Raw genomic sequence first — 26,447 nt, forward strand, 5'->3', positions numbered from 1 at the left:
GCGGGCAAAGATCAGAGATATAAGGGGGTGAAGTAGAGAGGGAAGGTCAAGAGCCCATGTCCCGGCAGGACAGAAGTTTCTAAGAACTAAACATCTCTTCCTTTGATGATAATTTTCTGGCATAAGGCTCGGGGCCCAGAGCCAGGGAGGGGCTCAGGAGGTGGGGGACCAGGGCCAGGGCTGAGCAGTAGGACGCCGTCCATGGGCAGCGATGTGCTTCTGTAGGTCTTACGGATGGTCTTGAAGTTTCAAGCAGTGGCACAGGGTATGTCTGTAGCAGGGTCACGAATCGAGCTGGAGGATGGGTCACTGGGCAGATCTCCCGGACACTGACTTTTGGGGGTTGACCTTGGGGGAACTATTCCTCAAATGTCGCATCATCACTAAATGTGAAGAAGGCATGTGAGCAGTGAGCAGGTGGTACCACAGGTGCAGCCCCAGCATGGGGAGTCAATGCAGAAGCCATGGGAGCAGGATCAAGTCCTTCTACCTCCACATTCTCTTCCTCGGGGCCCAGCTCCCCAACAAGCGGCACTGTCATTGAATGAGAGGTGATCATGGGCCCTGGGCACTTCCATTTCTCGTGAACCTGCTTCTTTTTGTCAGCCTCAAGTCGCTCATGTGTCTCCAGTGAATGCAAGTTGAGCTCTCCTGTGACCTTGGCTTCCCTGAGAGGTTCTTCTTGGGTCAGTGGTCTCTCACAGTGGGGCCCCTTTCACCGCCGGGACTGGCCCTGCCTCTCCTGTACCTGAAGAAATGTTTGTGGACGGTGTTCAGCTGTAGATTGATGCTCGGATTTCCAGCTGTCAGAGCCATCGTCCTGTAGTTCTAGGGACAGTAGTGCCTTCTCTTCTCGGGCCTTTTGAGAGCTACCAGCTGGGGTACTGACCTTTCAAGGTCTCAAGCTCTCTAGAGGCTCCTTATAGGCTTTAGTGACTACTCGGTGCTTCCTTCTTGGCTCTTCTGTTTCTCCATCACTGGCAGGTTCATCCCCATCATCAGTGTCAAAGTCAGAGTCCACCTCGTCCTCTGTGTCTGACTGGTCCCCTTGACACTCATCATCTCCAGATTCCTTGGTGAACCTCTGCAAGTCATGTGGTAGAACCCTTCTTCTTCCTTTGCCTCCAGAAGCCCAGAAAGCCTGTTCCCTGGGTCTTCCTGGGGGGCCCCGGCCCCCAGCCAAACTCATTTCGCCTAGCAAGACCGTGGGGCCACCAGGGGCCCTGCTCACCCAGCTTGGTTCTCTTTAGCCTCTTCTTAAACAGATGAGCTACACATATTCATCTGTGGTAGTTAAATAAGTTATTCCTGTTCTCTCAGGCATATAGACATAGACAATTATGCCTTCATTAACACTGATGAGAAATATAAATGTTTTATAAGTAAAACTGCACATATGTTCAATTATTTTGTCTTTAAAATAGTGGAGAAATAGTATTTACCAAGTGAAAAACAAAAGTAAGGTAAATAAAAGGAACAGGTGTTAGGGATTCAATTAATGGGAAACATCACAGATTTTATTAGAGCGTTTCTCCTACCGGAATTCTGCAACTTACTTTCTGCTATGACACCTGCTTTGAACTGAAAGTGAATTATTGAGTAGTTAAAAATCAGACTGAGCAGGCCCCACGTGCCTGCTTCCACTGACTTCTTTCTTAATATACTAATGTGCACCTTTCTGAGAATGTTACAGATCACAGAAATTGAGGTTTTAGATTTTGTCACTTAAAAGGAAACCATGATGCCTCCACATCTCCAATCACCATCACTCTGCTTTATTACTCTGTAGTATTTAATCTTTTTCTAATATGCTATATAATTTACCTTTTTATTGCTATTTTATGTTTCATTCTATAAGAACATATGTGCTGCTGCTTGGCAGGGATTTTTGTTTCTGGTTCCTTTAAGTCTGCCAAGAACTTAGAACAGTGCCTAGGCATACAAAAGCAGATAAATGCTTTTACTGAGTGAATGAATGAATGAATGGAATGAATTAATAAATTCTTTTCTCCCTCTTTTAAAAAGACTCACGTATTCTTCCTTTGATCCACATTAGGTTTATAAGTTTCAATGGCATCTTTTGATATCTTTGGCTTCATACCTGGTTTCTGTTTTATCTTACTTAGGTACACGGTGCTGCAGTCTTCTAAAAGCAATCCCACAAGATTTCCTGGAATGACTAACCAAGTTGACCTTCCCTGCTACTGAAAAGAACAGTAAATCTTGTGCATGAAACTAATAGTAAGCTCAGCCTAGAAGCCTTTAAATACTCAATTTTACTGTAATTCCTTTTGTTCCAAGATTTTTGTTAATTGCTTGAATGAGTTGTTTTATTTAATTGTTAAGTAAACCTTGTGTATGTTTATGGTATACAGCATGATGTTTTGATATACATATACATGTGGATTGGCTAAATCAAGCTAGATATCATTTGCATTACCTCACAGACTTTTTTTTTTTTGTGGCAAGAACACTTAAAATCTACTCTTGGCAATATTCAAGTATACATTGTATTGTTATATAATTACTATAGTACATAGTAGATTTAACTTCTTCCTCTTATCTAAGATTTTGAGTGACCTGGCCCAAATCTCCCAAACCTTCTCCGCACCCAGTCTCTGGTCGCTGCTTCCATGTTTGACTTGTTTGGATTCCACGTGTAAGTGAGACCAGACAGTATTTCTTCCTTCTGTTCCTCGCTCACATCCCTTAACACAATGTGCTCCAGGTTCATCCAGTTGTTGCAAATGACCTGATCCCTTTGTTTTTAAGACTCAAGAGCCCTCCACTGTATATATGTACCACATTTTCTTTATGTATCAATCTGTTGATAGAAATTAGGCTGATTCTCTATCTTGGCTATTGTGAATAGTGCTATAATGAACATAGAAATGAAGAAATCTCTTCAATAAACTAATTCCATTTCCTTTGTATGCGTCCCTACTAGTGGAATTACTGGATCATATGGTAGTTCTTTTTAAATTTTTTGAGGAAATTCTGTGTTCTATTAGTCTACAATCCTATCAACAGTTTATAAGGGTTTCCTTTTCTCCATATCCTTGCCAACACTTCCCTTTCACCTTTTTGATAACAGGTGTGAGGTAATAATTGTAATTTTAATTTGCATTTACCTTATTAGTGACATTAAACGATTTTTAAATATACCTGTTGGTCATTTGTATTTCCTCTTTTGAGGAGGGTCTATTCAGACCATTTGCACATTTTTATATTGGATTACTTATTTTATTGTTGTTAAGTTCTTCCAGAGTCTTATATATCCTGGATATTCATCCTTTGTCAGATATCTAGTTGGCAAATATTTTCTTCTGTTTTGTAGGTCGTTTCTTCACTCTGTTATTTCCTTTGCTTTTTAGTTTGTTATAATCCTGTTTGTCTATTTTTGCTTTTGTTGCTTATGTTTTTTTGATCATGTCTAAAATAATCACTGCCCAGACCAATGTCTTAGAGATTTTCCCTTCTGTTTAATTCTGCTACTTTTATAGTTTTATTTTTCATGTTTAATCTTTAATCCATTTTGAGTTGATTTTTGTGTAGTGTGTGAGGTGAATATCTAATTTTATACTTCTCCATGTGGATATCCAGTTTTCTCAGCACTAGAATGACTTTTAAAAGATATTCTTTCTCTGTTGACATTTCTTTCTAGAAAAAATACTTCTTGTATCTATAACTACATTCTTTCCAGTAATCCTCCCCCTTTAATAGTATGACTAGGCCCCTACTGTTTTGTTATAATCATCATTTTCTCATTTACCCAATTAACACACACTTATTCCATTGTACCTTATACAATTCTCAGTCACTGTTGTGTGTGTGTGTGTGTGTGTGTGTGTGCATAAAATCATATTGTTGCAGAAATCAATCTTATTTCTAAATCGTGACATCTTCTAAAATTGTTTTAGGTAGTAGAAGGTAATTCTTTTTTACTCTACATTATCTTTTTTTAAATTTTATTGTAAACAAAAGGGATACATGTTGTTTCTCTGTTTGTACATGGCGAAAAGGCATGCCATTTGTGTAATAATAAATTTACATAGAGTAATGTTGTTTGATTCATTCTGTTATTTTTTCCCTTCCCCCCACCCCTCCCACCCCTCTTTTCCATCTATACAGTGCTTCCTTCCTCCATACTTGCCCCCCCAACCCTAACTATAACACTGACCATAACACTGACTATAACTATAATTCCCTAACCCTAACACTGACCCTTCCCTGCCCCCGATTATGTGTCATCATCCACTTATTAGCGATATCATTCATCCTTTGGCTTTTTGAGATTGGCTTATCTCACTTAGCATGATATTCTCCAATTTCATCCATTTGCCTGCAAATGCCATAATTTTATCATTCTTTATGGCTGAGTAATATCCCATTATATATATATATATATATATATATATATATATATATATCACAGTTTCTTTATCCACTCATCAATTGAAGGGCATCTAGGTTGGTTCCACAGTCTAGCTATTGTGAATTGAGCAGCTATGAACATTGATGTGGCTGTATCTCTGTAGTATGCTGATTTAAGTCTTTTGGGTATAGGCCAAGGAGTGGGATAGTTGGGTCCAATGGAGTGTCCATTCCAACTTTTCTAAGGAATCTCCACACTGCTTTCCAGAGTGGCTGCACTAATTTGCAGCCCCACCAGCAATGTATGAGTGTACCTTTCTCCCCACATCCTCGCCAATACCTGTTGTTGTTCCTATTCTTGATAATCGCCATTCTAATTGGGATGAGATGGAATCTTAGGGTTGTTTTGATTTGCATTTCTCTTATTACTAGAGATGTTGAACATTTTTCCATATGTTTGCTGATTGCTTGCAGATCTTCTTCTGTGAAGTGTCCATTCGTTTCCTTAGCCCATTTGTCGACTGGATTATTTGAATTCTTGGAGTAGAGTGTTTTTAGTTCTTTATAGATTCTGGAGATTAGTGCTCTATCTGAAGTATGATTGGCAAAGATATTCTCTCACTCTGTAGGCTCTTTCTTCACATTGCTGATAGTTTCCTTTGCTGAGAGAAAGCTTTTTAGTTTGAATCTATCCCAGTTATTGATTCTTGCTTTTATTTCTTGTGCTATGGGAGTCCTGTTAAGGAAGTCTGGTCCTAAGCCGACATGTTGAAGATCTGGACCTACTTTTTCTTCTATAATCAGCAGAATTTCTGGTCTGATTCCGAGGTCCTTAATCCATTTTGAGTTTAGTTTCATGCATGGTGAGAGATATGGGTTTAGTTTCATTCTGTTGCATATGGATTTCCAATTCTCCCAGCACCATTTGTTGAAGAGGCTATCTTTTCTCCATTGCATATTTTTGGCCCCTTTGTCTAGTATGAGAAAATTGTATTGATTTGGGTTTGTCCTCTATTCTGTACCATTGATCTACCTTTCTATTTTGGTACCAATACCATGCCGTTTCTGTTACTATTGCTTTGTAGTAGAGTTGAAGATCTGGTATTGCAATACCCCCTGTTTCACTCTTCCTGCTAAGGATTGCTTTAGCTATTCTGGGTTTCTTATTCTTCCAGATGAATTTCATAATTGCTTGCTCTATTTCTGTCATTGGGATTTTAATTGGAATTGCATTGAATTTGTATAGCACTTTAGGCAGTATGGCCATTTTGACAATATTAATTCTTCCTATCCAAGAACATGGAAGATCTTTCCATCTTCTAAGGTGTTCTTTAATTTCTTTCTTTAGTGTTCTGTAGTTCTCATTGTAGAGGTCTTTCACCTCTTTTTTGAGATTGATTCCAAGTATTTTATTTTTTTCAAGGCTATTGTGAATGGGGTAGTTGTCCTAATTTCTCTTTCTGAAGATTCATCACTTATGTATAAAAATGCGTTGGATTTATGAGCATTGATCTTGTAACCTGCTACTTTACTGAATTCACTTATGAGTTCTAAGAGTTTTCTGGTGGAATTTCCAGGTTTCTCTAAATATATAATCATGTCATCAGCGAACAGGGATAGTTTGAATTCTTCTTTTCCAATTCATATCCCTTTAATTTCTTTGGTTTGTCTAATTGCTCTTTCTAGAGTCTCAAGAACGATGTTGAATAGAAGTGGTGAAAGAGGGCATCCCTGCCTTGTTCCAGTTTTTAGGGGGAATGCTTTCAGTTTTTCACCATTTAGAATGATATTAGCCATGGGCTTAGCATAAATGGCCTTTACAATGTTAAGGAATGTTCCCACTATCCCTATTTTTTCTAGTGTTTTGAGCATGAAGGGGTGCTGTATTTTATCAAATGCTTTTTCTGCATCTATTGAAATAATCATGTGATTCTTGACTTTAAGTCTATTGATATGGTGAATGACATTGATTGATTTCCTGATGTTGAACCAACCTTGCATCCCTGGGATGAAACCCACTTGATCATGGTGCACTATCTTTTTAATATGTTTTTGTATGCGATTTGCTAAAATTTTGTTGAGAATTTTTGCGTCGATGTTCATTAAGGATATTGGTCTGAAATTTTCTTTCCTTGATGAGTCTCTGTCTGGTTTAGGTATCAGTGTGATATTGGCTTCATAGAATGAGTTTGGGAGGGTTCCCTCCTCTTCTATTTTATGAAATACTTTGAGAAGTATTGGAATGAGCTCTTCTTTAAAGGTTTTGTAGAACTCGGCTGAGAACTCATCTGGTCCCAGACTTTTCTTTGTTGGTAGGCTTTTGATGACTTCTTCTATTTCAGTACTTGAAATTGTTCTATTTAAATTGTGTATGACCTCCTCGTTCAGTTTAGGCAATTCATGTCTCTAGAAACCTGTTGATGTCTTCGAAATTTTCTATTTTGTTGGAGTATAGATTTTCAAAATAGCTTCTAATTATGTTTTGTATTTCAATCCTGTCTGTTGTGATATTTCCTTTTTCATCCCGAATTTTAGTAATTTGGGTTTTCTCTCGTCTTCTCTTTGTTAGTGTGGCTAAAGGTTTATCAATTTTGTTTATTTTTTCGAAGAACCAACTATTTATTTTGTCAATTTTTTGTATTGTTTCTTTTGTTTCAATTTCATTGATTTCAGCTCTGAGTTTAACTATTTCCTGTCTTCTACTACTTTTGGTGCTGGTCTGTTCTTTTTCTAGGGCTTTGAGCTGTAGTGTTAGGTCGTTTATTTGTTGAGTTTTACTTGTTTTATTAAATGCGCTCCATGAAATAAATTTCCCTCTAAGTACTGCTTTCACAGTGTCCCAGAGATTTTGATATGATGTTTCTTTGTTCTCATTTACCTCTAAGAATTTTTTAATTTCCTTCCTAATATCTTCTGTTTTCCATTCATCATATGATAGCATATTGTTTAATCTCCAGATGTTGGAATAGTTTCTGTGTTTTACTCTTTCATTTATTTCTAACTTCAATCCATTATGATCTGATAGAATACATGGTAGTGTCTCTATCTTCTTGTATTTGCTAACATTAGCTTTGTGGCATAATATATGGTCTATTTTAGAGAAGGATCCATGTGCTGCTGAGAAGAAAGTGTATTCGCTCTTGGTTGGATGGTATATTCTATGAATGTCTGTTAGGTCTAAATTATTGATTGTGTTATTGAGATCTATTGTTTCTTTGTTCAATTTTTGTCTGGAAGATCTGTCCAGTGGTGAGAGAGGTGTGTTAAAATCACCTAGTATTATTGTGTTATGGTCTATTTGGTTTCTGAAATTGAGAAGGATTTGTTTGACATACATGGATGAGCCACTGTTTGGGGCATAGATGTTTATGATTGTTATATCTTGCTGATTTATGCTTCCCTTAAGCAGTATGAAATGACCTTCTTTATCCCTTCTGACTAACTTTGGCTTGAAGTCCACATTATCTGAAATGAGGATGGACACTCCAGCTTTTTTCTGTGTCCATGTGCATGGTATGTTTTTCCCCATCCTTTCACCTTTAGTCAATGGGTATCTTTTTCTATGAGGTGAGTCTCTTGTAGGCAACATATTGTTGGATCTTTCTTTTTAATCCAATCTGCCAGTCTATGTCTTTTGATTGATGTATTCAGGCCATTAACATTCAGGGTTATTATTGAGATATGATTTGGTTTCCCGGTCATTTGGTTCATTTTTTAAATTTTATTTATTTATTTGTTTGACACAACTTGGCTCCTCCTTTATTTGACAATTCCTTTAGGATAATTCCTCCCTTTGCTGATTTGCTTCTTTGTTTTTCATCTCTTCCTCATGGAATATTTTGCTGAGAATGTTCTGTAATGCTGGCTTTCTTTTTGTAAATTCTTTTAGCTTTTGTTTATCATGGAAGGATTTTATTTCATTGTCAAATTTGAAGGTAAGTTTTGCTGGGTATAAGATTCTTGGTTGGCCTCCATTTTCTTTCAGGGCTTGAAAAATGTTGTTCCAGGCCCTTCTAGCTTTTAGTGTCTGGATCGAAAAAATCTGCTGATATCCGTATTGGTTTCCCCCTGAATGTAATTTGTTTCTTTTCTCTCACAGCCTTTAAAATTCTGTCTTTATTTTGTATGTTAGGTATTTTCATTATAATGTGCCTTGGTGTGGTTCTGTTGTAATTTTGTGTATTTGGAGTCCTATAAGCCTCTTGAACTTGATTTTCCATTTCATTCTTCAGATTTGGGAAATTTTCTGATATTATTTCATTGAATAGATTGTTCATTCCTTTGGTTTGTTTCTCTAGGCCTTCCTCAATCCCAATAATTCTTAAATTTGGCCTTTTCATGATATCCCATAGTTCTTGTAGATTCTGTTCATGATTTCTTACCATCTTCTCTGTTTGTTCAACTTTGTTTTCAAGGTTAAATATTTTGTCTTCACTGTCTGAGGTTCTGTCTTCCAGGTGTTCTATCCTACTGGATATGCTTTCTATGGAGTTCTTAATTTGGTTTATTGTTTCCTTCATGTCAAGGATTTCTGTTTGGTTTTTTTAAATATCTCTAACTCTTTATTGAAATGATCTTTTGCTTCCTGTATTTGCTCTTTTAACTGTCGATTGGTGCGATCATTCAATGCCTGCATTTGCTCTTTCATCTCATCATTCAGTGCCTGCATTTGCTCTTTAGTCTCATCATTTGCTTCCCTGATCATTTTAATTATGTACATTCTGAACTCCTTTTCTGTCATTTCTTCTGCCATACTGTCATTGGGTTTTATTGATGTAACATCTAGATTTGTTTGCAGCATTTTCTTTCCTTGTTTTCTCATATTGTTCAGGTATCAGTGGACCGCTGAGATATTGCAGATTTCTTCTATTGACTTACAATGTCCCTGAAGATTTCTATATATATCCCCTCTTAGCCTTCAGTAGGCTGAAGTCTTGGAGGAAGTTGATAATGTGGTGCAACACAAGGAAGCTGCCTCTCTAGGAGTGGTGGACTTCAGGTGGGGTATATTCCCTGCTAGTGGGCAGAGGTGCCTCCATTTGTTGACCAATGGTCATCCAAAGCGGAACTAGGCTGCGGGCTGAGGCAAGGCCTTTTTGGGCCTGCGTCTCTGGTTTTACCGTCCTTGTGGGGAAACTTCATCCGGCAGGGAAGACTCACACGGTGGGGAGGTCTCGCTGGTCAGTTCCCTCCTAGAGGTTCCCCTCAATTTACAGCTACCGCCTGGGCTGGGCTGCCTTCCTCTGCAAAGTTCCCAGGGGCCCGGCCCTACCTCCTGGGCCTGGGAGCCTCACCCTTCGCAGATGAATCTCCTTAGGCTGCCCCTCCTCAGAGAATCTGTCTGCAGTCCTGCAACCTTCGCTCTGCCCCTAAGCGTGTCTCTGTGGGGCTCTTCCACCAAGAACCCTCCTAGATTCTGGGACCCTGCTCTGCACCTAATCACCTGGCTATGCAGCCCCTCCTCCGAGCAGCCACCTGGGGCCCGTACAATCGCTCTGAGTTCCAGAGACCCGCAACACTCCTCTTCCTCCAGACAGCCACCCAGTATTCCGGTGCGGTCACTAGGAGTCCAAGAAACTCACTGCGTGCCTCCTCGTCTCACCAACCACCTGTAGCCCTGGGCAATGAATCACTCTTGAGTCGAAGTGACCCTCCCCGTTCCTCCTCCTCCTCCAGGAAACACCCCCGGGTGTTCAGGAGTGGTTGCTCTGAGTGGCTCTGAATCCACGTGACCCGCTGCACGCATCCTCTTGGCAACCGCCTGGAGCTCTGGTGCGGCCACTCGAGAACAAGCGACCCACCGCACTTCTCCTCCTGGCAGCCCCCCTGTGTTCAGGAGCAGTTGCTTTAAGTCCAAACAACTCACCAATCGCCTTTCTCCTCTGTGCAGCCGCCTAGAGCTCTAATGCAGTCACTGGGAGTCCAAACGACCCGCTGCGCTCCTCCTCCTCCTCCTACTCCTCCGGGCAGGCCCTGGTGTTCAGAAGTGGTCTGAGTCCAAACAGGTCGCCACATAGCTCCTCCTCTGGCAATCGCCTGTAGCTCTGGTATAGTCACTCCAAATCCAGGCGGCCGCGCTCCTCCTCCCCCTCCTCAGGGCAGGCTCTGGTGTTCAGAAACGGTTGCTCTAAGTCCAAACAGCTCGCTGCGCTGCTCCTCCTCTGCAAACCGCCTGTAGCTCTGGTGTAGTCACTCCGAATCCAAGCGGCCACGCTCCTCCTCCTCTGGGCAACCACCTGGAGCCCCAGTGGTTGCTCCAAGTCCCAGCGCTGTGCTGAGCGGCCTCCTCTCCGATGGTCCCGGTTGTCTGAGTTCACTGCTCCAGCAGGGGGAGGGGCGTCTTGCCGGGCAGCTCTACTTCACAAAGTTCCCTGTGTTCCAGGACTACCGTCCCATCGGGGACGCCTCCCCAATAGGAGAGGTTCACCCGGCTGCTTTGAGTTGGTCCCAAGTCTCTCAATATCTCCTCTTTTGAATCCTGAGTCCTGGAGCAACATGAAATGCAGCCACCCTCTAGGCCGCCATCTTGAAACCAACATTATCTTTTTGATAGACTTCTAAGATTTCTTCCAACTTGGAAATAATTTTTGACTCAAGACAGTCCTGTGATACAACTTACTGAGAAAGGTTGCTGTTTTAGATTTCCTTCCACAACATCATCTTGAGATATCTTAAGAACTTCTTCCTTCATCTGTGTTTCTACCATGTTTTAACTCTTCTATCTAATTTGTGTGTTTTGGAGATACAATACATTCAGAGTTCTACTAATTAATTAGAGGGCTGCATGACACTTTGCTTTAGTCTAAAAGGAATGACAATAGTTATTAGTTCTTGGCTTCATATACTATGTTAACATAATAAAGACCTTTCTTGTTTCAAAATAATATTTTTATTATGTTTGTGGGTTATGCTATCGGCAATGCAACATTAGCATTTCTCCTAGTTCTTAGTTTTCCTTAATAGAGGCATTTACTTTAGAAGACATATTTTTGATGTTTTCTTTGTCAAAATTCCAAAGATATATTGTCATATGTCTTCATGTTCAATGACAATCTAGATCTCTTTCTATTCCAGGGCTTCTAAATTCTAACTCAGAATTCAAGCTGTTTCGGATAATGAAAGACTATCAACTTCTGTCATTTTTCATTTCTTTCTTTTTTACTTTTGATTTTACATAGTCATTTTAAAGATTCTTGCTCCAAAAATCAATCATTTCTTCCTCGATGCACAGAACTCACAATATACTAATATATGTAATGAAACTAAAGTGTAATGAGTGATTAACACATATGATGGGTGGTCCATTTGAAAGGGTACCATTTTTCAGTTTTTGTGCCTCCTATCAAGTTAGGTTCAGGTTATTAATTTCTCCAAGACAAACTCTGATCTCCTTCTATATCAGATTCCACTCAGACCCTCTTCCTATTCCTGACATAGATAGAATCACTATAATACATATATTTAAAAATATATATTCAAAATATGTTCATAACTGTAACAGGAGTTATACAAGCTTTTGATCATAAAAGTGTTTATAATATAGCATGCGACATATGGCATGAAACACTTGACTATGAAATAAATATGTTAAAAACTTGGGGTGGGTGGTGAGAGACCAGGGCAATCAATGAAAAATAAATAAATGGCAGAAGGGGAAGATGTGGGTGGTATGGGTGTTGGGAGTCTTCTCAGAAAGTGAAGCATTAGAGCAGGGGGAATATTTCATGTTCATGAAACTGCTCAACTACAGAAGAGTGAGTATAGAATCATATGTCATTTAAAATTTTGCATATTATGCAAATATTTATAGATATTGAACTTAAAATATTCACTGAAATACTTCTGCTTCTATTTTTGTGAATATTTACATATTTTTTATACTTTACAATCTTGTCCTGGAAAATCCCTGGGTATGATTTTGTTTATCAAGTTCAAAAGAATTTAAACAAAGGATTTGTTGTGATGAAGAATAAAGGGCAGATTGGGAGGGGTGAAAGGAGTGGGAAAGGGATCCTCCTTTTTTCCCTTTACTCTTTTCCCTAGAAGCTAAACAGAGATGAGATATGATTTGCCATCTTAGAGTGGAAAGAAGCTCTCATTCTTTGGCTGGAACATGGCAGCAATCATTCTCTAGTTAGATGTAAAATGACTGAATTGCAAGGTGAACTGTATTGGTGACTATCTCATTTTCCCTCACCTACAGCACCCTCTCTTCCCAAGAGCAAGCAGTTTTCCTGTGTAATGAACCGTGTCTGCTCTCAAGTGGCCTGGAATTAAGAGGTCCAAAGCGTCTTCCAAGTCCTTGTTTCCTGTTTGGCATCCTGATGTCCTTTGCTGCTGTAAACACTGGTCTGTGTTTTCCAAGGCTATACAAAGGAGGAATGCAAAAATGAATAGAAATGTAGAACAGTTATATATATAGGAGAAAGGCTTCAAACAATTTTAAATTATTCAGGGAATAGTTTTCTAGCTATTGGGTTGTCAAATTCTTTGTATCAAATGCTGTATCAAATGTCCAGTTGATAGCCCTTTGGTCAGCTTTGTAGCAATCAGAGGGGAGCAGATGGAAGAAGGACATGCTTTGAAACCAATATCAAAAGTGGATTCTAGTGGTTTTATTTATGCCCATAACATACCTAAAATCTGGAGAAACTGAGTTCAAGGAAAGACAAAGATATAAGTAAACTAGGTACTAAGGAAAAAAAGAGAAATTCAAACAGAATTCAAAACTATACTTTTTCTTAATTTACTAGGTCTTCCATGGACACAGAAAATAAAACAGAACTGAAATAAATGTACTTGATCAGCTCAAAATACTAATTATAATTTCTTATAATAGCAATTTTTAATCTTTTGTTAGCAGACAACATATGAATCATTTATTCTGTGAACCATTTCTGCTATAGTTTATGCTAAACATTTGATGTTTTATATATTCATAAATTACTTTTTGGCATTCACTGAAAATATCACCAGTTAGCTAATGAAAATGTCTGCTGGAAGATTATATATATTTTATATGGAAAATGGACTTTTTTAAAACTAGCATATTTATTGGTGATTTTATAAATCAAAAACACAGTATCAATGAGTAGATTCAGGAAATAAGTTGAGCTACTAAAGAGAGAAGGTACTTATTTAATGACTAATTATATGAAAAGAAATAACAAAATTCCACAAATATTTACAACACTGTTAGTTGTTAATACCAAAAAATGTTGAAGAACGTTGATTCCAAATGTGTACATTTTACAATTTTAACTAGGAATGACTTTACTGTCAATTAAAATATAGCTACTGAAATAAAACAATGTAAGTACCTAAACCTTTATTTTAAAAAAAAAAAAAGATCAAAGGTAGAAATAAAACAATTTGGCTCTTTGTGGGCATTTTTATGATCTAGGAACACCTTACAAATTAATATTGAAAGAAAAATGTAATTAAATTCAGTTGCATTTACATTAATGGAGCACCTTGGACAAAGTCTAGGTAGATAATTTCAGAGACAAAACTGGTTATAAACCCAAAGCCAGTCCTTTGCCAAACTCTTCAGGAAAAAAAAAAAAAGTAATGTGTTTCAAAACCAGATCAAGGTGAATTTAACATGAAAGAGCCTGATTCAGAGCTGGAGTGATCACTGATTTCATCCAGTATGGAACTTATTATATGTTTATAGATGTTCTTGTTGCATTTAAGTGTTTTCATATATAGTTATCCTAAAATGGCAAGGAATTCAAATGTTTTCAGTGTGTGTGAATAAACTACCAATTTTGGAAAATTTTAAATCATGGTCGAACTCATAAATCTCTAGTGACATCATGTTTCTTCAATCCTTTTCAAAAGTAAGCTGACAATCTCTTTAAAAAGACAAATATTGACAATTTCACGCCAAACTCCAGTGTCCAGGTGCAGCAGGCAAGCTGGGAGGGATCACTGCTACTATCTGGTTCGTCCCCTAAACTGCGTCATTGCCGTGTCCCAGAACATGGGCATGGGCAAAAATGGGGATCTGCCCTGCCCCCACTCAGGAATGAATCCAAGTATTTCCAAAGGATGACCACCAACCCTTCAGTAGAAGGTAAACAGAATCTGGTGATTAAGGGTAGGAAGACTTGGCTTTCTATTCCTCAGAAGAATCGACCTTTAAAGGACAGAATTAATACAGTTCTCAGTAGAGAACTCAAGGAACTTCCATAAGGAGCTCATTTTCTTGCCAACAGTCTGAAGGATGCCTTAAAACTTACTGAGCAGCCAGAATTAGCAAGTAAAATAGACACGGTTTGGATAGTAGAAGGCAGTTGTGTTTATAAGGAAGCCATGAATCAACCAGGTCATATTAAACTGTTTGTGACAAGGATCATGCAGGAATTTGAAAGTGACACATTTTTTCCAGAAATTGATTTGGAGAAATATAAACTTCTTCCAGAATACCCAGGTGTTCTCTCTGAGGTCCAGGAGGAAAAGGCATTAATTACAAATTTGAAGTATATGAAAAAAATGATTAGTGTGAAGATGTTTTCTGATTTATTTCAAGTTATCCCTCCCTCTGAAAAATTATACATTTCCACCTTAGAATAAAAGACTTGTGTTAACTTAAAAAAAAAAAAAAGAAATATGGTCATTTCCATCTACTAAGCATTTCCAGGTTTGAGAGTATTCTTGAGGAAATTATCAAAAATCAAACAAAACAATACTGTATTATATAGCATTGTTTATTCTTTATAAAACAAAAATAAGTAAAAGTTTCAACAATATGAAACTGGTTTAATAAATTACACTTATCAGCTTGAATGTTACAATCATGTAAAACAAATGTAATGGTTATGCAGCTATGTAGGAAAATGGATATATGTTAAGTGAAAACAACATAATACTAAATTATATGTTCTTATATACATGGAAAAATTAACAGTTGTAACTACCTTAACTATACATGTGAAGAAACATTGAACAATACAATCTTTATTGAATAACACTTTGGGGGTAGGATTTTTTCTCTGAGCACTACGGAATGGAATGGTTGTGGCAGGTGCTTATCTGTCTCCTCATATCTCTTCTGAGTCCAGACCACCTTCATGCACAGAAGTAGGCCCTGCAACAAAATGAAACAGAAACACGGAGATGCAGAGGCAAGTGATGGAAAGGCACCCCTGTACATTTAGAGGTTTCTGATTCTTGATTTGTGAGACCTGACTTCACTCCTACTTTTGGATTCTATGAAAAAAGAATCATTAATATCTTTATGATAAGTTTCTACTTTTGCTTCTATAGTTCAAATAGGTGTCTGTAACATGTAAACCAAGAAACTAAGGTAATTTTTATATTTCTTTCATAATCTTTAACTTGCATTTTTAAAATGAACCTGAATTAGTGTAGCAAGTGCCACAGGCTAGCTAATGGCATTGCAAATAGTGTTGTTTATCCTAGGGTAGGAAGTGTACTTGTGGTAGAGGCAGTTCCTTCAACAAGATAGCTAAAGTAAGCCAACAACCTTTCTAGAAAATACAATATTCCAATTAATGCTAAGCAAAACATGTTAACATTCTCTCCTCCTTTTGCTCTTTAGTTACACATATGCTTGAAATGACAATTTCAGGGATAAAAATTATCTTTTACCCTTGAAGATAAAGGCACGGTGTAAGAATTCTAGTGGTTTATGCCCTTGACATCTGACTTTAATCTTTGCCTGAGAATCTCCTATTTTTTGTTACCTTTTATGTACTCTTTATCAAATGCCAGATACCATGTGCAACAGTCCACATACCCTATTCTATTTGCTCTTCACAAAACCCCTGTGCTGGAATGACTTACCAATGATGAGAACTTTCCATCTTTTCCATAATTATTAAGAATACTTCAGACAGGTACTGCTTTCAGTATCAAAAACACAAAGATGACTAGGAGAGGGGTCAGACATAAACCAAACCAAACAAAAAGCACATATATTTAAGTGATAAATGCTATACCAGGAACATGGACAAACTACTCCAGAGTATATGGGGAATTATAAGCTATGTGGGGTTTAATTCTACCAGATATGCATCCCCAAAGCACTATACCTTCACCTTAGGATTTGCATGCACTGTGACTTCTATCTTTGAATTCTCTCACCTCATCCCATCAAAGCTCTAGGATTGAAAATAGGCATTGAATGAAGGAGGAACACCAACATGACATTAACCAGGAAATTAACCAATTTAAAATTTTTGATGTTTAGAGAATCATAAATTACTGTACTCAAATGTGTTTGGAAAGTGAGGAACACCAGGAAATCTGTGCAATTTAAACTTGAAAATAATTTATGTTGAACTTTATCTTAATTTATACATGAATCTTGTGTGAAAAGTAAATAAGTGCAAATTATGAAAAATATAAAGAAAAAACTCAATAATGAAAATATTCTATGCATTTACACTTCCAGTAAATTTTGAAAAGATTATAATTCATTTGTAGAATAACTTTTCTTCACATATATAATCACAGTGCTTAGTAGGAGCACTTTCAGAAAGACTTCCTATCAGTTTAGCTCTCTCTCTTTCATATACCTTGCCTCCCTTCCATTTGTGTAACAGCCTTTTGGGAAATGCTTCTCCCACAAACCTGTAACCTTCTTGAGGCCAGGCACTGTATGCAGGGTCTGTCACATAGAACAGTTTCAAGAATATTTTAGAATATTCTCAAGAATATTACTTGAATAAATTAGCCAATGAATAATTATTTTAAACTATGGGGCACAATACTAAATGTTCTGTAAAGAATAATGACCAATTAGCATAATGCTATAAAGTTGCATATGTATTAAAGATAAATCAAGTAAAAACATATTTATAAATTACAAAACTTAAATTTTTTACACTGTGTAGGTAGAACAGTGGGTCCCCCAAATGTGTTCATATCCTAATTACCCAAACCTGTGAATGCTAGATTATATCACAGGGGAATTAAAATTGCAGATGGAATTAAGTTTGCTAATCAGTTGATCTTCAAACAGAAAGATGTTCTGATTATCTGGGTGGGTTCAACTGAAGAGCAAAGTCATTTTTATGTGGAAGAGGGAGGCAGAATAAAAAGAACCAGTGAGCTGGCAATATAAGAATAAGTGCCAGATGTTGCTGGCTTTGAAGATGGAAGAAGACTCTAAAGAGCTAAGGAATGGGAGCAGCCTAGGGGCTGGAAAAGGCAAAGAACCAGACTCTTCCCTACAGTCTTCTGGTGTAGACCCATCTTGCCCAAACCTTGATTTTAGTCTCATGGGACCCATTTTGTACTTTGATGTGCAGAATTACAATACATTTGCTTTAATCCATTAAATTTGTGGTAATTTTTTAACATTAGCAATAGGAAGCTAATACAAATACCCACAGTGAATGAGATAGTTTTAGCTATATATCTCAGATAACCTAAGTTAACTGTAACTGAAATAAGGTAGAAGTTTATTTCTGTCTGTGAAAATGGGGGAAGTAGGAAGTCAAGGGCTGATCATGGCTTTCCAGTGTCAAGGACTCTGCTCTTCCAGTCTTGTTGCTCTGCCTTCCTTAAGGAGCTTGAACAGCAGGTCTAATTTCAGCCAGCAGGAAGAAAAGAAAGAATGGCAAATTATCTTTTGAAGAACGTCCTCAATGTTGCACACACCATTTCCACTTTTATATCTCATCGGTCATATCTAGTAGCACCTAGGTACATGGAGAGAGGGAAAGAGAGACATTATATCAAGGAGCTATGTGATAAAAGTAGATAGTTCTACCATTCAAGAGTAGGAAACATCTTGGGGACAACTAGCTAGGATCTCTACCTTAATACTGTGGTATTTTGGTCTTTTTTTTTTCTCTTATTGTTTTAAGAACCTAAAGTTAACCCAACTAGATTTTGGATCAATTAGGACAGAGGTCTGCATTCTACCCAGTTATTGAACAATTGCTATGCAACTGTTTTTACTAGACTTTGCATGTACACATACATTAGAACATGCAAATGTACACGTTCAACGAATGACAGAAGACACATCATATTCAAACTTTAAGGCTATAATTCATGTGAGCAGAATTCTTGGGTGATAATAGGTTAAAATAATTTTAATGTATATTTATGTGTTACTTAGGGCCCTGGCGGGAAGCAGATGACACACTCAAAGGGGAACTGAAGAAGGTATAATGAAGAGACTATTCACAAAGGTCTGGGCAGGTTTCAAGGAAAGGAATGATAAAGCATCCAACCATTATCATCCATAGACCTGAAGGCACAAAGGGAATGAGAAATTTCTGGAACCCTGCAAGGTCTTCACGCATGGGACAGAGGTGTCTGACAAAGGACAAGGGTCTTAGTAGAATGAAGCTATAACCACAATCAGGCAGGGAAAAAAGTGGAATAAATATCCCCACATGGCACCACCAGCCCCAGTGGCACTGCCCTCCAGCCCCACTCCTCCAGGCCCTGGCTAGGCCAAGGTATCGTCCAGTCAAGGCACTGGTTAGGGCCCAACCACCCACATGGAGTGAGGGACGTTGACATCTGATGGTGGTGGATAATCCCATGCAGCTAGGTGGTGTTAGGATAAGTTGGAGTTGGCAAACATCACACAAACTCTGGTGGGGTGCCCCTCTATTCCTAGAAAGCTACTACGGGTGACATCTGAACCCTGTCAAGTATGAACACTAAGGGGAGCTGGGTGCGGCTGTGCTCCCAAGTGAGGGTGGGAGGCAGTATCAGTGAGAATGTGTGTGGGAGGCAGGGAGCCAGCAAGCCAGCGATCATCCAGGCACCTGCACACACTGCACCTGCCAGGCCATCTGCATCTGCCACTGCCCCACACCAGGGAGCCTTCCCTACTGCTGCTCCTTGGGTGGATTTCCAGGAATGACAGTCACCATGGTTGCATGTGGCCATGGTGGAGGGGGCCCACGTCCCTAAGGCGGCCCTCAAGGGTGTTCATCGCTTGCAGGACTGCTCTGCAGTCAGGGCTGTCAGTAGCGATGCAGGGGAGATGCCAAGTTCTCCCCCATCCTGCGCTGGGAACCTGGGACCTGGGCTGTGTCCTTTTGCAAGGAGCTTGAATCTCTCCCTTCCAGCTGGTTCAGTGCTGTCACAGGCTGGGCTGTGGGTTAGAGACCTAGAGCTCCAGGAATGGCGAGGGAGGGGCAGGAGAGGGGCATGGTCGCCTAGGGCCACCCGCGATTTTGGCGGGACTGGAAGCCCAGGCCTCGCACCTGCAGGGTAGGTCAGTGCAGAAGCCCAGAGAAGGAAAGGAATTCAGGCAAGATCACACAGCGACTTTTACAAAGGGAACTGAAGCAGCCTCCACACACATCCTCATACCAGCTCCCTGCCTGCAAGACTCCCTGGGTGACACCTACTGGCCAGAATCACCATAACTTCACAAAGTGCGGGCAGTCATTTCCAGGGCATGTTGTAATACCCACAGCCCTAGCATGGCCCCCAAGGCTGAGAGGATGGGCCCTGTTCCTCTAGCTGATGATCTCCAGCTGCCTTCCTCCCCATGCCCTGCTCCCTCACTAGCAGCCTTGCTCAACCTCTGCACACAAGGGTGTGCACATCACAGACTTTGGACCCACAGAGGCCTTCCACTTGTGTTTTCAAGCCTTCCAGCTCAGATTTTCTACTTAAAGCTGCCAAAAACATAACACTGCAGAAGGACCGAGAAACTGTGAAATTCCTATTTCAGTGTTCATTAAAGATCATTGTTGGAGCATACCTGCACCTGGTCATTGAGGGCTTGTTAAGGCCTCCTCTGCTATGAATGTAACAAAGTGGAGCAGTCTCAGCAAGGGGCCTGTGGCCCTCAATAGCTGTGGTACTAACTCTCTTGGTTTGAACAAGAAAGGGTTGACACCCTGTTGAATGGGAAGGGCATGTTTGCTCCCACTTCAGGAGCCCTGCAATAGCTGCCCTCTGCTGGTTCGCCCTCCCTCTGATGACATGTGACCTGTCCCTTATTACCAATCATGACATCCTCATAGGGTCTGTCTCTGCCCACCTCCCTGCAACTCTGTGAACCTTCTCAGATCCATTTACTGAATTTAACATTTTCCCTGGGAGCTACCCACCTGCCTTGTCTTCCCAATTTTTCAGGATTCTCCCTAGAGTCTCAGTTCCTGCCCTCCTGGGGAATGTTCCTGCATCACACCTGGTGATGCTGGATGTAGGATCAGTCCAGGGCCTGCCACATAGCAGGTGTTCACTGAATGTCTGTTGACTGAATATTGTCTGAAATATAACACAAGGAGCAGGCCCAGAAGCCAGGAGCAAACCCCAAATTCAAACTCACACAGGAAGCCTTACTACATTTTTTATGGAAATGGACATGGAAGGGAAAGAGTTTCTGTCAGGAATCCCTCTTTGAACAGAGGCCAGTGGAGTTTAGAAGGATGGTGTGAAAGAGCACAGCCCAGGAAACATGAACAGAGGTTGCAGTATCTCCACCCTGAAGCCTGCTCCCCTGCCTGGCAGGATCCCTACCTGGAAACAGGGTCAGCTGCTTCCAAGGCTCCTCGTATATATGAGTCACATGACTGCAATGTGTCCTATTTGCAGATGCAGTTCTCCCAGGCCACTTTGCTTGTCTGTGACATATCAGAGTACATAGGTGAGGTCTCAGAGCTGGATTCATGGGGGAGGTTTGCAGAGAAATTTGGTGCCCATTCTGTCACCCTGAAGGCAGAGCCCTCCAGAGAATCATACCCACTCGGAAACAGCATCTGGTTCAGGAGAGGTTATTCCTGCCAACATCCCCCAAAACCAGACGAGGCCTTTCTTGAAGGTCATTCTCCCTGCTTTCTTTACTTGCACTTCCATGAAAATTCACAAGTTTTTCTGTCATTGTCCGTCCAATCAATTCTTGCAGTTCCAAAAAGCTGACTGGATGGAGAAACCTGGAAGTGCAAGAGAATTGATTTATGCAAGCTTCCAGGATGATCTTCCTGGTAACACTCTGTGACCCCTAGATGGCTATTCACAGGACATGAATAGGAAGATTCAATAAATACAAGCAATACTGCCATGGCATGGCTAAATGATGGCCCACTCATGTTGTCCTTGTACACCTTCAGGGGGTGCACCCTGTTAAGATGCCAACCAACATCACCACTTTAAGGAACAAAAATGAGGTTCAAAGAAGGAAGAAATGAGGCCAGAGCCAGCAAGTATGTAGCAGGACTATAAACTCAGCTAGTATTCTGCAGTCCCAAGGACTGTGGGACTGTGTGTGTTTAATGGGGACTCAGGCATCTGGTCCACTCCCCACACTGTGTTTATCTAAGCCTTGCGCCACCACTGAACTTGGTTGAGATGCCCAATGCACCCATACTGTAAGAAGGCAGGAAGAGATGGATGTGATGCCCCTCCATGCCATTTCTTTCCTGTCCTGCCTTCTCAGCCACCCACACCCAGCACCCCTTTATCTTACTTTTCTGGACTATGATAGAGTGATGCTCATGTAACCACAGGGCACCAGAGGCTTCATTCCCTAGGAGATATGGGGACACCCTCTCCTTCTGGGCCTTATGGACACAGTGCCCCATGGTAATGGCTTAGCCCTGTTGCCGACTGTGCAGAGAACCAACTGGGAAGGGCATGAGCCCTCCCTTCGCTTCCACATCTGTCTTGACATTCAGCTCAGGTGCACACTTCCCTGCATGACAGCTGCTGCATTTGCCTCAAGAGACCCTGAGCTGATGGGAAATCAGTCCCCATAGGGATGAAGGGGGCGAGAACTGCCAGCCGGGAGGTTCCAGGGAGGCACATTTCATGCTGGCTCATCTGCAGAAGACTCTGGAGTCAAGATCCAGTCATTGGGCCTCAGGGGACCCAGAGGCCGTGGAACGTGGAGGCTTCTGTTGATGGGGGAGTGCAACAAGTCTCTGAGGAGAATGTATAAATATGTGTGTGTATATGCAAATGCGGTGTGTTACTTTTGAAAGGAAAATTCAAGGTTTTTGGTTTTGGTGGGGGTGGAGTTGAGGGTGTGGGTGTTAATTATTATTTCAGTAACCGTTTTATTTTGTAATAAATTTAGGTTTACAGCAAAGTTGCTGCAGAGAATTCCTGTATATCCTGTACCCACTTCAGTTTCCATTTCAGTTTCCTCTAGTGATATTTTATATCGCTGTGGTATTTCGTTCCAAACCACAGAATCAACTTTGGCACATCACTGTTAACCTAACTCCAGGCTTTCTTTTGCCTTTACTGTCCTTTTTCTGATCCAGGGACTAATCTAAGCTCCCACAGTGTGCTCGGTCATTATGGTTCCTTAGTTTCCTCTTGTCTGCTTCTGGTTTCCCGTCTTCTTGTTTCTCATGACCTTGACAGTGTTAAAGAATATCTGTCAAGAGTTTTGTGTAAAGCCCTTCAGTTTGGCTGGAAGGAAAGTGAGGGAGCTCTCTGGATCCATTTTATAGGAGCATTAATTCCATCTGAGGGCTCCACGCTCTGATATGATCCCCTCCAAGACCCTGCATCAGGGGATAGGATTCCAAGGAAAGAATTATAGGAGAACACCAACACCAGGTGAAGTATTCTTAGAACCCAGAACTGTAGCTGGCCTAGGACAGGCTCCCAGTATGCATGTCCTGAACAAAGGAATGAATGAAGAAACTGAGGCAAGAGACAGACACAACGAGCAAGTGCTGAGCTGCATCTTGATCCAGGCCAGTGTGATACTGGAGCCAAAGTTCTCAATGACTACTACGGTCCTAACTGCTACACCTGTACCAGCCAGTCTCGTGGATCTGAAAGGTAAATCTATTCTGCACAATAAGACCAAGAATATATTTGCCTGGTTCCTTCTCATTCTCACATGAGTACATGGTGGGACCTTCCAGAGGCTCCATGATCTGTGATATCTCAGTTGATCACAGGCAGAAGCAAATATGAGCGTTCACCTTTTTTCTTTTCAGTCATACATTTGAGAGCTTTTGTGAATATGTCAAATTATATTCTTCATGAAATCGTTTTCAAATTAAAAAGCATATAGTTGCCAGTGTAAAGTAAAGGTGACATGCTCACCTTGTCTGCTAAGCCATGCAGCTGGCCTCTTGGTCCCAGTCAAAAAGTGGCAGCCAACAATGGAGTGGCAGAGTGTCAGCCCAGATTGTGGCCTGGGTGGTTCAGATGGCAAGTGGCAAGCACAGCCTGCAGCCTGGTGGAGCCTGCCGTACAGGTGCAGCCACAGTGCCCAGGAGAGTCACGGTGCACCAACCTGTCATCCTTTGGAGGTTGGGTCCAGACACAATATGGACATCTGCTACAGATGCGCAGTCCACTCATTGCTGCAGCCCCATCCCACCACCTCAACCTCCCACTTTCTGGCCTTCCATGGGAAAATAAAAATGGGGGACAACTTGATGAAAATTGGGCTTCAAGAACTGACCAATATGCACTTATACATCGCTGGCACGAATGCAGATTGGTACAAACACTCTGGAAAGCAGTATGGAGAATCCTCAGAAAACTTGGAAAGGAACCACTTTTTCACACAGTTGTCTCACACCTCGGTATATGTTGATGCTTATAAAATCAGCATCCCTCAGTAACACACCACACCCATGTGGAGAGCAACTCAATTGACAATAGCTGAGATATGCAACCAACCTAGGTGCCCTTCAATACAAGAGTGGATAAAGAAAATGTGTATATATATAGACAATGGAGTATTACTCAGCCATAAAGAAGAATGACTTTATGACCTTTGTCAGCATGTGGATGGACATGCTAAGTGAAGTAAGCCATTCCAAAGACCCCAGAGGTCGAATGTTTTCTCTGAAAGGTGGATGCTAACCCACAATAAGAGGAGTGGGGAGAGGAGAATAGAAATGTGTAGATTAGACAATGGGAATGAAGAGAAAGGATGGGGGGTAAGCAAAGAAAAGAGCATGGAATGAATCTGATATAGTTTTCCCATATACATACATGAAAACAACACAGTGAATCCCACCACTAGCTACATGTAAGACTGGCACTCTAACTAGAATAAGATGTATTCCATGCTTCTGTAATTATATCAAAATCAATTCTGCTGTCTTATATAACTAAAAACAACCAATAAAAAATTTACAAAGAAAGCTCAGCATACAACATGAGTTATTTATGCAGTGTTCATGGATAGAAAGAAAAGTTCACTCAAAAAATGAATTGCTGCCAAATTAATGCATAGAATATATAGATGCTTTTAAAATCAAAATCCCAACAAGGGTTTTCAAGACACATGGAAAACATACTAGAATTGGAGCCAAGACCATTATGGATAGAGTAGCATTGGCATTTACCAACATTTTTTAGAATCTAAATAGTTTAAAGAAAATGTTCAGTTATATTGAAATTTAATGAGCATAATATATTGTTTACTATTTTTAGTTGTATCGTTCTCCAGATTTTTACAAACCATGCATGTTGTAAGACTATGAAAAATAAGATATAAAAGCATTTGATTACCCTAACATATTTCCACATGCACGTGTTCAGTTTTCTCCACCCATTCTAAATCCCTTACAAGCCTTACTCTTTTTTTTTTTTTTTTTTTTTTTTTTTTTAAGGTAGTGACTTATGAAATATCTTGCAAATGGAAGCATGCTGGTGGACTAGGGCTCGACCACTGTGTCTGACAGTTGGGAGAGGGCACCACACTGAACGAGTTTGCGATCCTGTTGGGTACTCCTCCTGGATCTTGCTGATGAGGAGGCTCCCCGTCCCAGACCCTGTCCCTCCACCAAGGCAGTGGGCCATTTGGAAATCCGGCAGGCAGTCAGAGCTCTCTGCCTCCTTCTCACGACAAGCAGCGCAAAGTCCACCCGCTCCATGCTTCCTGTGTAGTGCCCCTTGGCTCAGTGGTTCCCAGAACCACTCAGACCAAAGACGAAGTTGTCTGGCCTGAAGATCTGCCCAAAGGGCCCCAGCACATTGAGTCCATGGAGCTGGTCTCCAGGTCCATGAGCACAGCAAGGTGCACATACTTGCCATTGGTGTCCCTGCTGTAGTACACGTCGATGCGCTCCAACAGCAGATGACTGTCCCCGTAGTATATGCCGGTAGGATCAATGCCATCCTCCTGGCTGATCACCTCTTAGAAGTTAACACCGATCTGGTTTTCACACTGCCCACCCTGCAGATGCAAGATCTCCCTCCTGGTGGTGGCGGCACAACAAGTAAGATGAACTGGGGGCGGGGGGGGGGGGGCTAGTAGACCCGCAGAGTGTCTTGAGTAAGGTTTTATGTATTGATAAATATTGCTTTTTCACGAGTTCTCCTTTACTTATTGTTTCTTGATGCTTTTTTGTCTTTTCTCTTTTGTAACTGGGAATTGAACCCAAGGCTTGATGAGTTCAGGCTAGTGCTTTGCGGCTGAGCACATCCAGCCCATTCATGCACGTGTTGATGAACTGTTATGAATGAATCTACAATAAATATTCAAAAAACTGACCAATAGTGTTAGTACATTTCCACGCACTAGTTAACATAAATTTGGACCAATATCATTGGTCCTTCTTCTAAACCCTAATTAGCATAAGGTTGGACCAATAGCAGGGAGTCAAGGGCTATATAAACCCCTAAGCACGGTGGGGTGTGTGGTGCTGTTCATTCTGTTCTTTCGTGTGGAAGGTACTCTTTTCGAATGGAAGCGGTGGCTGGTGAGCTGCTGGGGTGTCCTTCTCCGCTTGAAGGCGTGGGCCATCGTTAGGACCTGCGACATTTCTGGGCAACAGAGACATGCGGCTTGCGCAGATCCCCCCACTCGCCTGCAGAAGCCGGGAACGGTGCTTCATCGCGGAATTCCGTAACACAGGTATTGTTACGTTAGATAACTTGAAACTTTCTAAATTTCTCAGTTTTAACTCCTGGTAGCTAGCACCCTACCTCTTAATACGTTTTTCCTAAGGCATGGGCGTTTCACACATTCTGCTCTTGACTCTCGCCTGATCTTCTGTGGGTGTTCGGAGTTTGCACTCTAATTCCCTGACTGTCCAGGTTTCTCTGTAGTTTCCACTCGGGGACTGTGATTCTGGACGCTGATGTGACGTCATGTCACAGCTCACACTTAGGGCCAAGAGAACAACGACCACGCATCC

General features: G+C 40.8%; 1 long non-coding RNA gene and 2 pseudogenes across 3 annotated transcripts in view; 2 read left to right on the forward strand and 1 right to left on the reverse strand.

Annotated features, from left to right (window-relative positions):
* Nucleotides 1-311: 311 nt before the first annotated feature.
* On the reverse strand, nt 312-1,768 carry LOC306641208 (vacuolar protein sorting-associated protein 72 homolog; annotated as a pseudogene). The gene has a single exon. The product of its transcript is annotated as a vacuolar protein sorting-associated protein 72 homolog (transcript).
* Nucleotides 1,769-1,961: 193 nt separating this feature from the next.
* Nucleotides 1,962-26,447, forward strand: part of LOC306641223 — a 37,544-nt gene continuing 13,058 nt past the window's right edge. The window contains exons 1-3 of the long non-coding RNA XR_013758066.1: nt 1,962-2,241; nt 24,918-25,526; nt 25,981-26,164. This is a non-coding gene — a long non-coding RNA (uncharacterized lncRNA). The remainder of the gene's footprint in view (nt 2,242-24,917; nt 25,527-25,980; nt 26,165-26,447) is intronic.
* Nucleotides 14,327-14,964, forward strand: LOC306641221 (dihydrofolate reductase-like; annotated as a pseudogene). The gene has a single exon. The product of its transcript is annotated as a dihydrofolate reductase-like (transcript).

Source organism: Sciurus vulgaris (genome assembly GCF_902686455.1).
Source record: "Sciurus vulgaris genome assembly, chromosome: 12".
Lineage (NCBI taxonomy): Eukaryota > Metazoa > Chordata > Mammalia > Rodentia > Sciuridae > Sciurus > Sciurus vulgaris.